General features: G+C 40.6%; 1 long non-coding RNA gene and 1 pseudogene across 1 annotated transcript in view; one reads left to right on the top strand and one right to left on the bottom strand.

Moving 5' to 3' along the window:
• Positions 1-12840, top strand: part of LOC144577175 (uncharacterized) — a 90729-nt gene that overhangs the window by 49482 nt on the left and 28407 nt on the right. The gene's annotated exons all lie outside the window — the stretch shown is intronic.
• Positions 10067-10401, bottom strand: LOC108592665 (large ribosomal subunit protein eL33 pseudogene; annotated as a pseudogene).

The raw sequence follows: 12840 nt of genomic DNA, 5'->3' as shown, positions 1-12840 counted from the left end.
ACTTAAAACAACAATAATAATCGTCTCCCATGGTTTCTGTGAGTCGGGAATTTGAGAGCAGTTCTGGCTTAGAGATTTCTCATGAAGTTGTAGTCACATGTTGGCTGGAACTATGATTCTGAAGGCTCGACTGGGCTGAAGGACCCACTTCCAAGATAGCTCACTTCATGATTGACAAGCTGGTGCTGCCCACTGGAGGGAGGCCATAGTTTTTCTCTATGTTGGCTTCTCCATGTGTCCTAGATTTCCTCACAACATGGTGGCTGAGTTCCAGAGGCAAGCATCTGAAAACAGAGAGCCAGGGGGAAGCTGTGTCCATTTTGTGACCTACCCTCAGAAGTCACATAGCATCACTTCTGCCCCACTTCATTGACTGGGACACACAATCCCCTGCCTAGATTTGAGAGGAGAGAACACAGACCCTTCCCTTAATGGAAAGAGTGTCAGTTGTCAGTCACACTGTGTGAAGAGCATGTGCTATGAGGTAAATATATAGTTGTGGCCATTTTTGAGAAATACAACATGCTACAATGAGTAAAGAAGGCAATGAGAAAAGGTAAAAGACAAACAAAAAAAAAAAACAACAACCCACCTAGGGCCTTGGTACCCTCACTTGGCTACTGAAATAATCAACCAGGAAAACGTCTACCTCAGAACACCTTGTTTTGTACTTTATCTGCATTGTTTTGTTTGTTATTTTATTGTTACAGCTGAAAATATTTTAATGGATATTACTTGGTAGAAAAACGAGAGCAAAAGACCTGGATTCAAATTCTCCAGTTGTTCCCTAGATGATATGACTTCAACTAAAGCATTTGTTCCCATTCATGTGTTCAACAAATGTTTGTAAATGAACTTCTGTGTGCCAACTGGGTACTGTTTAAGACAGTCAGAATGCAACAGTGAGTGAAACAGGCAGAGGTCCCTGTCCTCATAGAGCTAACAGTCAACTGTGTGTTCTGTGGGACTGTGTGTGTGTGAGGGAAGTGGTGGTATAGAGTGGCAAGAAATAAACCAGATAAATAATTAAGATGACATGAATGGTGAGGCGTGCTACGAAGGAAGATAAAGCAGGGAAGGGTGACGGTGTGACTAGGGAGGTCTTCATGCACAAGGTGACATTTGAGTAAGGACTTGAAAGAGACCCAGTGTGTATTAGGAACAGCCCCAGTGGGACCTAAGGGAGTCAGCGAGGGGAAGGATAGTAGGAAGCGAGGACAGAGGTTTTAGTGGGTGGGTGCAAATAGTACAGTGAAATGGGAAGCTGTTGAACTTTTGATTAGAGGAGTATGTAATCTGACTTACTTTTTAATAGAGTCATTTTGGCTGCTATGTGGAGACTTAGATTGCAAAGGGACAAAGGTGGAAGCAGAGAAGCTATTAGGAAGCCATTGCAATAATGCACATGAGGAATGATGGTGAAAGATTGGGCCAGCTGGTGGCAGTGGAGCTGGGAAAAGAGGTCAGATTTTGAATAGGTTTTGTTAGAATTTGCTGACAGATCTGAAGTGGTGGTATGAGAATAAGAGAGGTAGCAAGGATGATTCCAAGGTTTTGGGCCTGAGCAACAATAAAAATAGTGTTTCAGGTTTCTATTACTATGTAACAAACCTGCCTAACTTCCTGGCATGCAGCATGTATCTGACTCACAAATCTTCAATTTGGGCAGAGCTCCAAGGAAATACTTGCCTCTGCCCACTTAGTGTCAGCTGAGGCAGTTCCAAGGTGGGCAGCTGGAAGCATCTGAAAGTTTGCTTACCTGTGCAGTGGGTGATGCTGATCTTTGGCTAAGACCTTTTTGGGGCTGCCTGGCTTCTTCACAACACAGTGGTTGGGTTCCAGGGGTCCAAGATTCCAAAGGTGAGTGACCCCAGAAAGATATATGGCAAGGTAGAAGCGGCTGGGCGCGGTGGTTCACACCTGTAATCCCAGCACGTTGAGAGGCCGAGGTGGGTGGATCACGAGGTCAAGAGATCGAGACCATCCTGGTCAACATGGTGAAACCCTGTCTCTACTAAAGATACAAAAAATTAGCTGGGCATGGTGGCGTGTGCCTGTAAATCCCAGCTACTCAGGAGGCTGAGGCAGGAGAATTGCCTGAACCCAGGAGGCGGAGGTTGCGGTGAGCCGAGATTATGCCATTGCACTCCAGCCTGGGTAACAAGAGCGGAACTCCATCTCAAAAAAAAAAGAAAGAAAGAAAGAAAGAAAGAAAATAGACTAGGCTTCGTTTTGGCTTTGAAGGAGGAAAATCTTGACATTTTGGTTTTAATAAGCAATTTCCTAAATAGTTAAATTTAAGAAAACATTTTAAAAAATAAAATGAACAGAAATGTGAACCCCAGGGTCCTTTAAAAATGCCTTTACAATTTTCCTTGGAACATATTTTTATTGTTGTTTATTACTCATCTCTTCAGGCAGCCTCATATTATTTTGTCTCTAGTTTCTAAAGGAGCCACTTAGTTCATTGAAGTGAACCCAGCTGCCCCCTCAAATGCCATTGCCCTGCTTGGAACTGGGGAATCCCTCTAGGGGAGGATTGTGAGATTCGCAGACTCAAGGAACCCTCTAGGGAATGGCTCTGTCCAGCCTATTGGACACTGCTAAGTGAGTCCAAGAAAGACAGAGGGCTGCTGGGAGACAGAGCAGGGTCACTCTTCCCATAGGCTGATCAGCTTTCTTCTGCCTGTTCTTCTGTCAACTGTTGAGTCTTCCTGCCAAGGCGATGTCCTGGCTTGTGCAGATGCAAGAAGCAAGGCAGAAAGCCTTGTTTGTTTTGCCTGGAAGTTAACCTTGAACTCTCACTTAATGTCATGTGGAAGAAACAATCTCTAAAGACAGCAGCCCCACTTTTCTGGGGACCAGACTGCCATTAACCTCAGCCTCCCCAGCCACAGATGATTTCAGAAAAGGTCTTTGAGGAAAAGACTGGTGACAAAGCCCACTCATTTTTCTCAGGCCAGGAGACCCAGGCAAATTAAAGAGGGAGCCTCAGGGGCCTATGGACGCTGCTTGGGATACTAGTTTTGAAGGAACACTAAACACACTGGAATAAACTAGAAATGCAATATCAGTTAACTCAGGTTTCTGCCTAGAGTTCCCGTGCAAGTAAGCAGTTCCTTATTGCAAACTTTCCTGGTGGCAGTGTTCTCATGGAAGCATTCCTATTTGTGACAATTCCAAGCAAATAGTGGGGCACAACTGCAGGCAGAGCCTCAGCCCTGAGACCTGCATCCACACCGGAAACTAAGAGTCACTCTGTGGTCTGGCGACAGGTGACACCGAGTAACGCATGGTGCCATGCTGCTCCCTGGGAAGGAAGGAGGGATTTCCTTTCCCTTTTATTATCTACATAATAAGCTCTTTAACATGCCTCAATAAACATAGTGTGGCTTAGAAAATTCCCCATCGTAAGTGTATACAGCTATTCTCTTGTTTTGAATATGAAGAAAAAAACATGATTTTTACTCCTAGAAGTTTCTCACCCCCACTAGTGTTGAACGATTATGCTCTAAAGAAGAGCTGCATTAGTAAGTGTCTTAGGGAGCCCCTGTGTCTCTGTCTGGCCTTGCAGAGAGAGGCCTGGACTTCACCAGTTTGACTTGCTTGGGAAAGGGGCTTCTTCCCCATCATCAATAGATAGGGATGGACCATTGGAGAGGAACACAGGGCCTATAAAAGCCAAGAGTTCAAGTGGAGTGCTTTCTAGTGTTCAAGCAAGGATGATCAGCTGTCTCAGCTTTTCCTGGGATTTCATGCTGCTCAGGCTGGAAAGTCCTGGGACCAGCTGGTCCTTGTATCTCAGGCTAATTGTACCTGGGGAGGCAGCAGAGTGGAGGGCTTACCTGTGTGGGCCTGCAGGTCCAATGGTCTGGGTTAGGGCCTGTCTCCATTATTTAATTTGCAACCTTGGGCAAGTTACTTCGCCTTGCTGCGTTTCAGTTTTCTCATCTGGAAACTGGTGGAAAAATAACACCTACCTTTCAGGGATATTGTGAAGCAAAAATGAAATAATATATGTAGAGTAACTCTTGGTGTGCTGGGCACATAGAAAGTGCTCATAAATCTTGGCTACTCTTATTGTGGTAATTTTTATTTGAGGGCCCAGTGATTTTTTACCTCTCCAGTAGTGGGATGAGCAATCCTGTATGAAAACCAGCAATTAATACGTCTGATGTCAGCCTGGATCTATCAAAAGAGGTCTTAAGAAGGTAGAGAATTGTGGGATTGTATTCCTTTTGGAATCTGTTTTATCAAAATAGATTTTACTTTTACTTTTAAAAATTTGGGTGCCTATATGGGCAAGCTTCGATGATCTGGAAAGTCTAGGCAGACAGAATTCTTGGAAAAGGGAGGCACAGCTTTGGATGCATGCTTAGGGATCTGCAGGCTTTGCAAGCGCCCTTGCTGGGACACCAGACAGCAGAGGAGCCTGTGGTTTATCAGCCCCTCCTAGAGGCCCAGCATCAGGCTGCAGGCGGTCGGTTGGTGTGTGCTGTAGCACTGAGGTCCCACGCACACGTGTTTTAGATCAGTGGTAATGGAGTCTGCTTTTGAAGTTCTGATTTCCTGTTGTTTGGCCTGCAAAATTTTGCTGAGTCATTTGACCTCATGCATCTTCTGAAACAGTAGTCATGTGACCAGAGAAAACCGTGTGGACCCACAGCTTGCCTGCAGATATGTATGGTTTTTCAAACTTGATTCAATCAGTATTTATAGATGACACACTGCCTGCCATGCATTTCATTAGGGACCTGGAGCTTACTGGGAGGTATAGGGTCCAGCTTTGTCCACCAAGAGCTTGCTTTCTAGTGAAGAAGACAAGCCCATATCTAAGGACTATATGTTCGACCTTAAAAAATTCAATTAACTCTTAAAAGAAATATACACTGTGTGACAAAGGAAGCACAGAGTAATTGATTCTGAGAGGGGGGAATCACAAAGGAAGAAACACAGAGCCAGGCTTTGGAAGAGAAGTAGGATAATAAAAGTCAGCAGAGGGCAAATGGAAGCAGAGCACCATGTACAGGTTCGCTGTGTCCTGTCTGTCAATTAGCATGCTTGACTGGACCATAGGAAGCACAAAGGGAGTGTAGGGGGAGATTAATTGGACCAGCTGATGCAGAATGTGGGGTGAATGCAAGACTACAGAGCTGAGACTTTGTTGTATATGCAGGAGGGAAGGGTTTTGAGCCAGGGAATGTTATAATCATGACTAGGCATTAGAAAAATGAATTCGTGAAGGAGGGCATCTTTGTCAGCAGTTCCATGTAGGATGCAGGAAGATAGGAGAGAGCAGAGGTGTTAGTTACAAAAGACAGGCAAGAGTTCACAAGTGCTTCAAGTTTGGAAGTGACAGAGAGAATGGAAGAGAGGGAAGAGAAGTGACTACAGAAACATTTGGGAGGAGGAAAGAAGGTTTATCAACATCCTGTTTTAATGTGGGAGTCAAGCAAGATGCAGGCAGCAGGAAATGGAAGAGCAAACTACATCCCAATCTGGGTCAAGCCAAAGATGATGAAGGGTGAAGGCCAAGAAATGGGGTTATTTAGCCTAGGAAAAAAGGGGTTAAACAGCACCTTAATGATCGCACGTATGCATGGGAGAGACCAGTAACTACTGCTTTCTGATTTCCTGAGATTAACCTGGAGTTAAGGTCTGCAGAATTCAGATGAAATATAAGCAAAAAATTTCAAAATGGGGAAATTTTGAGACATTTTATCTTCAGGATGGGTTTTGTTGCCAAGTATAAATCTTTGCCTCAGTGTCTCAGGATAGGAAGAGATGCCTCCTTCCCTCCCTCTCACTGGAAACCCAGGTCAGCTCATCCTCCGTCAGTGGCTTTCTCTCCGACAAGAAAACACAGCATTGCTGTTACTTTATGGAAAAACAGAAGCAGTTGATGTGGATTCACCATTCAAAATGGCTGTACTAAATTCACAAAGGAATTCTGAATAATTAAAATAAGCATAATAGAAAATAAGCATCCTGAAAATAGCAGGTATAAGTTGGCTAGCAGTCATGTAACTATTAAAATGAAACCTCTTGAGGTGGCTCATAATGGAATGCCACTTCAGAACAGCTTTGGCAGAAAAGAAAGGATGTCTGGAGGGCATTAGGGGGATCTCAAACCACCCAAGACAGAGGGTGACTGAGATGCGCCTGTTTGTTTCCTGCTCTGCTTCTCCGAGTTGGCCGCCTTCTCTCTCTGCATGCTGAGCTTCACCAGGTCAGCCACCCGACAATGCCTGAATGGCCTGTGTGCAAGGCAAGGGGCCAAGAGACAGCCAGATCTTGGCTGTACCCCAATTCCAAATTCCTGGGGAAGAGACTTTGGCCCAGCTCAGAGAACAGGATCATACAGCTCAAGCATAGGTGCTGAAAGGTTTATGCTGCTGTGGAAGGGCAGACAGAGGAGAATGTTATGGGCTGGGCAGTCACTTCATAAAGGCACTTACTGCAGTCTCTTAGTAAAATGACAGACTTTGTCCACAAAGAGCTTGCTTTCTAGTGAACAGGACAAGCCCATATCTAAGGACTACATGTCCTATCTTAAAAAATTTGATTAACTCTTGGCCAGGCATGGTGGCTCACAGCTGTAATCCCAGCACTTTGGGAGGCCGAGGTGGGCAGATCACCTGAGATCAAGAGTTCGAGACCAGCCTGGCCAACATGGTGAAACTACTAAAAATACAAAAATCAGCCGGTGGTGGTGGTGGGCGCCTGTAGTCCCAGCTACTCGGGAGGCTGAGACAGGACTCACTTGAACCTGGGAGGCAGAGGTCGCAATGAGCCGAGATCGCAACACTGCACTCCAGCCTGGCCAACAAAGAGTGAAACTACATCTCAAAAAAGAAAAAATTGATTAACTCTTAAAAGAAATATACACTATGTATAAAGAAATATACACTATGTATAAGCACAGAGTAATTCATTCTGAGAGAGGAGAATCACAAAGGAAGGGACATAGAACTAGCTCTAGAAGAAAAGTAGAATAATGAAAGTCAGCTGAGGGCAACTGGAAGCAGAGCACCGCGTGCAGGTTCACTGTGTTCTGTCTGTCAATCAGCATGCTTGATTGGACCAAAGCTCTCATCTGTTCTGAGTATATGGCAGAATATTTGAAATGTAGAGCATAAAGAACATCTAGCACAAAATCATTTCTAAAAGTCACCATTCCTATGGGGCGCAGTGGCTCACTCCTGTAATCCCAGCACTGGGAAGCTGAGGCAGGCAGATCATGAAGTCAAGGGATTGAGACCATCCTGGCTAACACTGTGAAACCCCGTCTCTACTAAAAATACAAAAAGTAGCTGGGCATGGTGGCATGCACCTGTAGTCCCAGCTACTCAGGAGGCTGAGGCAGGAGAATCGCTTGAACCTGGGAGGTGGAGGTTGCAGTGAGCCAAGATTGTCACTGCACTCCAGCCTGGGCGACAGAGTGAGACTTGGTCCCTGCCCCCCCCAGAAAAAGTCACCATCCTGAACATTAGAATTATATGATACAATTAACTTATCTATTGAGGTGGTCAGCAAAGAAAACATTGACCACCCTTTGGCATTCCTGAAACTCAGGAAGACTCAGGCAGTCATCACTGTTTTGAGAACATACAGGAATCGCCACTTCTGTGGTTCTTCAAGCATCAAGCTTTGACAACTCTGTTTTGATTATGTCATGATACTTCCCTTCTCAGGGATTATGTGCATTTGAATTGCAGATCATAGAACTTTCTAGTAAGAACTTTAAGGTCCATACTGTCACATCTCTGTACTCCATCATATCCCATTCCCTCTGATCACTTTTGCTTATCTCCTGAGAGCCAACCTCAGTGGTTTCAAATCCAGGTTGCACATTGATTCTTGGATCTCACCCCTAAATATTTTGATTCAAGGCACTGAGAGTCTGTATATAATATAAAAACCTTTATTAAAGTATAATTGACAAATGACAAGCTATATGTAGTTAAGATGCACAATTTGATAACTTTTAACATATGTATATGACTGTGTGACACTATCATCAGTCATGGTAAAGAACATATTCACCCCTCAAATTTTTCTGACCTCACTTTGTAATCCTACCTTCCTGCCCTTTCCTTCCCTCACCTCCATCCTCAGACAACCACAGATCTGCTTTCTGTTATGGTATATCAGTTGCATTTTCCAGAATACTATACTCATTCTAGATCATTTTGTTTAGCTTCTATCACTGAATATATGATTTTGAGATTCATCTATGTTGTTGCTGTTATCAGCAGTTCATTCATTTTTATTTCTGAGTAGCATTCATCGTGTAGACACATCACAACATGTTTATTCATTCACCTGTTGGTGGACATTTGGATTATTTCTGAGTTTTGGCTATTACAAATAAGGCTGTTATGTATGTTTATGTACAAGTCTTTTATGGGCATATGCTTTCATTTGTTTTGGGTAAATGCCTTGGAAGGAAATAACTGGACAATATGATAGAAATGTGTTTATGAGAAACTTCCAAACTGTTTTCCAATGTGATTACACCATTTTACATTCCCACTAGGAATGTATGAGAGTTTCAGTTCCTTTACCTCATTGCCAACACCTTTGTTGAAAATCATTTGACTATTGCTGGGTTTTTAATTTTATTCCTTTAATCTATTTGTTTAACTTTATGCAAATGTCTTGGTTACTGGAGTTTTGTAATAAATCTGGAAGTCAGATAGTGTAAGTTCTCCAGCCTTGATTTTCCTTTTCAGAGTTGAGTTTGTGGAGGTCCTTCACATTTCCAAATCAATTTTATAATCAGTCTGTCAATTTCTAAAAGTGCCCACTGGAATTTGAACTGGAATTGCATTGAATCTATAGATTGATTTGGGGAATATTGACATCTTAACACTATCGAGTCTTCTCATCTACAAACATGGTATATCTCTCTCTCTAGGTCTTTCTAAATTTTTCTAAGCAATGTTTGGTAGTTTTCAGTGTACAAATCTTACCCAGCTTTTGTCAGATCTATCTCAGAATGTTTACATTTTTGATGTTGTTAAATGTTGAATTGTTTTCAAATTTTAGTATCAATTTGCTTAATGTGCATAAATACAATAACTTTTTTGAAAGAAAACTTTTTTTTCTGAGACAATTGTAGATTCACATGTCATTGAAAGAAATAATACAGAGAGATCCAGTTTCCCCAATGATAACATCTTGCAAAACTACAATACAATATTGAAACTAGGATATTGCCATTAATACGGTTAAGACATGGAACTGTTCCATCACCACAAGGGGTCTTTCCTGTTGCTCTTTTATAAGCTATACCCACCTCCTTCTCAACCTGTTCCTGACCCCTGACAACAGTAGTCTGTTCTTCATTTCTATAATTTTGTCATTTCAAGGATGTCACATAAATGGAAGCACCCATATTCAACCTTTTATAATTGGCTTTTCCTAATAAGTCACTGGAGATTTATACAAGTTGAGTGTATCAATAGTTTATTCTTCTCATTGTTAAGTAATAGTCTATGGTACTGATATGTGATAGTTTTCTTAGCCATTCAACCTTTGAAGGACATTTCACTTGCTTCCAATTTTTGGTATTATAAATGAAGCTGATATGAACATTTGTGCACTGCTTTTATGTGAAATTAAGTTTCTATTTCTCTGGGATATATACCCAGGAGTGCAATTGCTGGGTCATATGACAGTTGCATGTTTAATTTAATAAGAAAATTCCATACTGTTTCTCAGAGTGGATGTACCATTTTACAGTTTGACATTCCCACCAGCAATATGATCTGGTTTCTACATATTCTTGCCAGTGTTTGGTGTTGTCACTATTTTTTCTATTTTAGCAATTCTGATAGGTATGTAGCGATGTTGTCATTATTTTAATTTACATTTCTCTAATGGTTAATGATGTTGAATATCTTTTAGATCTGTTTATTTTCCATCAGGATATTCTCTTAAGTAAATGCCCACTCATATCTTTTGACCATTTTCTTTTCTTTTTTTTTTTTTAAAGTTTTTTAATCCACTTAACAAAATTACAAAAGCACAAATCCACATTTATTTACTGACTTTCATTAGTTTAAATCCTTAAGGGGTACAGCATCACTCGGATTCTGTGTCCAATAGCCTTAGCAGGAAGTTTGCTTCGGAATTTGGCACGAACCATGCCACTGTTTCTGTGGGCCCGAGTTACCTTTCCCCAGGTAACTCTGGTTTTGTTTGATGTGCCGCCAGGAGTCACTGTGTTATTCTTTGCTCTGTATACATAAGTGCATCTTTTGTCCAAATAGAATTCTGTTTCATCTCAGGCATAAACACCTTCAATTTTAAGAAGAGTTATGTGCTCCCTTTGGTTCCAGAGACCCCGCTTATAGCCTGCAAAAATAGCCTTGGACCACAGCCCTCCAGACATAGCTCCTTTTTTAAGTCCTGTTCCCAGCAGGCTCCAGTTATTTGCCTCCCAAATTTCAGCAGCAGGCGCTTCACTTGCCTCCACAGGAGCTTGACCATTTTCAATTGTATTTGTTTTTACTGTTGAGTTTTGAGAGTTACATATTCTAGATTCTAGTCCTGGTTCTTAGTTGGATATGTGGCTTGCAATTATTTTTTTCCAGTATGTAGCTTGTCTTTTCGTCTTCTTAACTGGGTCTTTCCCAGAGCAAAAGTTTTCATATACATAACACACACACACACACACACACACACACACACACACACACATAATGTATATTTTTAATATATATATTAGTATCAGGTAAAATGATGCTTCCTACTTTACTATTCTTTTGTAAGATGGCTTAAGCTATTCTAGAGCCCATACCTTTTCTCATATCTACAAAAAATCCTACTGGAATTTGATAGAAATTGCATTAAACCTATAGATCAGTTTGGGGAAAATTGAAATCTTTAACTAGGTTGAGTCTTCCAATCCATGAACATGGTATGTTACTTCATTTATTTAGATTTTATTTGATTTCTTTCTTGAGAAGTTTAAGATTTCTACCATAAAGATACTATACATCATTTTGTTGAGTGTATATCTAAGTATCTCATTTAAAAAAATAATGATTATAAATGGTATCGTGTTTTTAAATTTTGGTGTTGATGTATTCATTTTTATAGAAATGTAATTGATTTTTGTGTGTTTCTCTTGTATCCTGCAGCTTTGCTGAACTCACTCATTAGTTTTAGTTTTATTTTGTAGTTTTCCTTGGGATTTTCTATGTAGTTAATCATGTTATCTGCAAAGAAAGACCATTTTATACCTTCCTTTTCAATCTGTATCCTTTTAATTTTCTCTCCTGCCTTATTACTATGATTAAAATTTCCAGTACTATGTTATATAAGAGTGGTGAGAGTAAATATCTTTTCTGTTCTCAGTCTTGGAGAAAAAGCATTTCATTTTTCACTATTAAGTAGGATGTTAGCTGTAGGGTTTTCACAGATGCCCTTTATCAAGTTGAGGTATTTCCTGTCTATCCCTAGTTTCATGAGAGCTTTTATCAGGAGTCAATGTTGGATTTTGTCAAATACTTTTTCTTTTTTTTTGCATCATTTGAGTTGATTATACTGTTTTTCTTTTGGAGTCTGTTAATATGAAGAAATATATTGTTTAATATTAAAATGTCAAACAATTCTGCATTTCTGGGATAAACTCCATTTGCCCATAGTGGATGCTGCTGCTACTTCTGTTTCTTCTTCTGCTTCCTCTTCTTATTTTCTTTTTATAAGAGCTACCATTTATTAAGTGTTTACTATGTGGTGGACATTGTTCTAAATTATATATAAGTACTCTATTGTCTTCATTTCACAGAAAAAGAAATGGGCCTTACAGAGGATAAGTATCATCACCAAAAGATATGAACGGAGGCAACTTGCCATGAAAGTCCAAACTCACCAGTGCTAAACTGCTTCCCAGAGATACCACTATTTCAGATTAGTTGTCCAACATGATATTTTTGTAGGGGACTATTTTTAGCCATGCAGGTTATCGTTTTCTTTCTTCACATTCTCTTTCTGTTCTCGGAGGACGGAACATGCAGCATGAAGCAATAGCTGCAGTTTTAGAGTTTCTCATCTTGTCTCCTTCCCTTAACAACTTTTTTCTTATATATTCTTGGTTTTGAATTGTTAACATGTTGTTAAAATTTTTCATGTATGTGTTCATGAGGGTTATTAGTCCAGAGTTTTCTTTTAAGGTTTGCTTTGTTTGGGTATCAGAATAATTCCAGCCTTATTAGAATGAATTGGAAAGGTTTTCCTCCTCTTCAATTTTACGGAAGATTTTGGGTAGAATTGGTGATACTTCTTTCTTAAATGTTTGGTAAAATTCTCAGTGAATTTATATCTTCCCTGGAGTTTTCTTTGTAGAAAGGTTTTTAAGAAAAAAAATTAATTTCTTTATTAGAGATAGTGGTTATTTATATATGTTCGAATGAGCTTTGATAATATGTCTTTTTTTTTTTTTTTTGGAGACAGAGTCTTGCTCTGTCACCCAGGCTGGAGTACAGTGGTGTGATCTCGGCTCACTGCACCCTCTGCCTCCAGGGTTCCAGCGATTCTCCTGCCTCAGCCTCCTGGGTAGCTGGGATTACAGAGGCCCACCATTTTTAAATTTTCAAATAAAAAATGCTGGCTAATTTTTTTTATTTTTAGTAGAGATGGGGTTTCACCATGTTGGTCAGGCTGGTCTTGAACTCCTAAACTCATGTGATCCACCGTCCTCAACCTCCCAAACTGCTAGGATTATAGGTGTGAGCCACCATACCTTGCCAATATTATGTCTTTCAAAATATTTGTCCATTTTATTTAAGTTGTTGAATTTATTGGCACAACATTGTTCATAATATTCCC

The sequence above is a fragment of the Callithrix jacchus genome, chromosome 7 (assembly GCF_049354715.1).
Source record: "Callithrix jacchus isolate 240 chromosome 7, calJac240_pri, whole genome shotgun sequence".
Classification (NCBI taxonomy): domain Eukaryota; kingdom Metazoa; phylum Chordata; class Mammalia; order Primates; family Cebidae; genus Callithrix; species Callithrix jacchus.
Note: the sequence above shows the minus strand (reverse complement) of the source record. Positions and strands in the feature narration are given on the sequence as shown.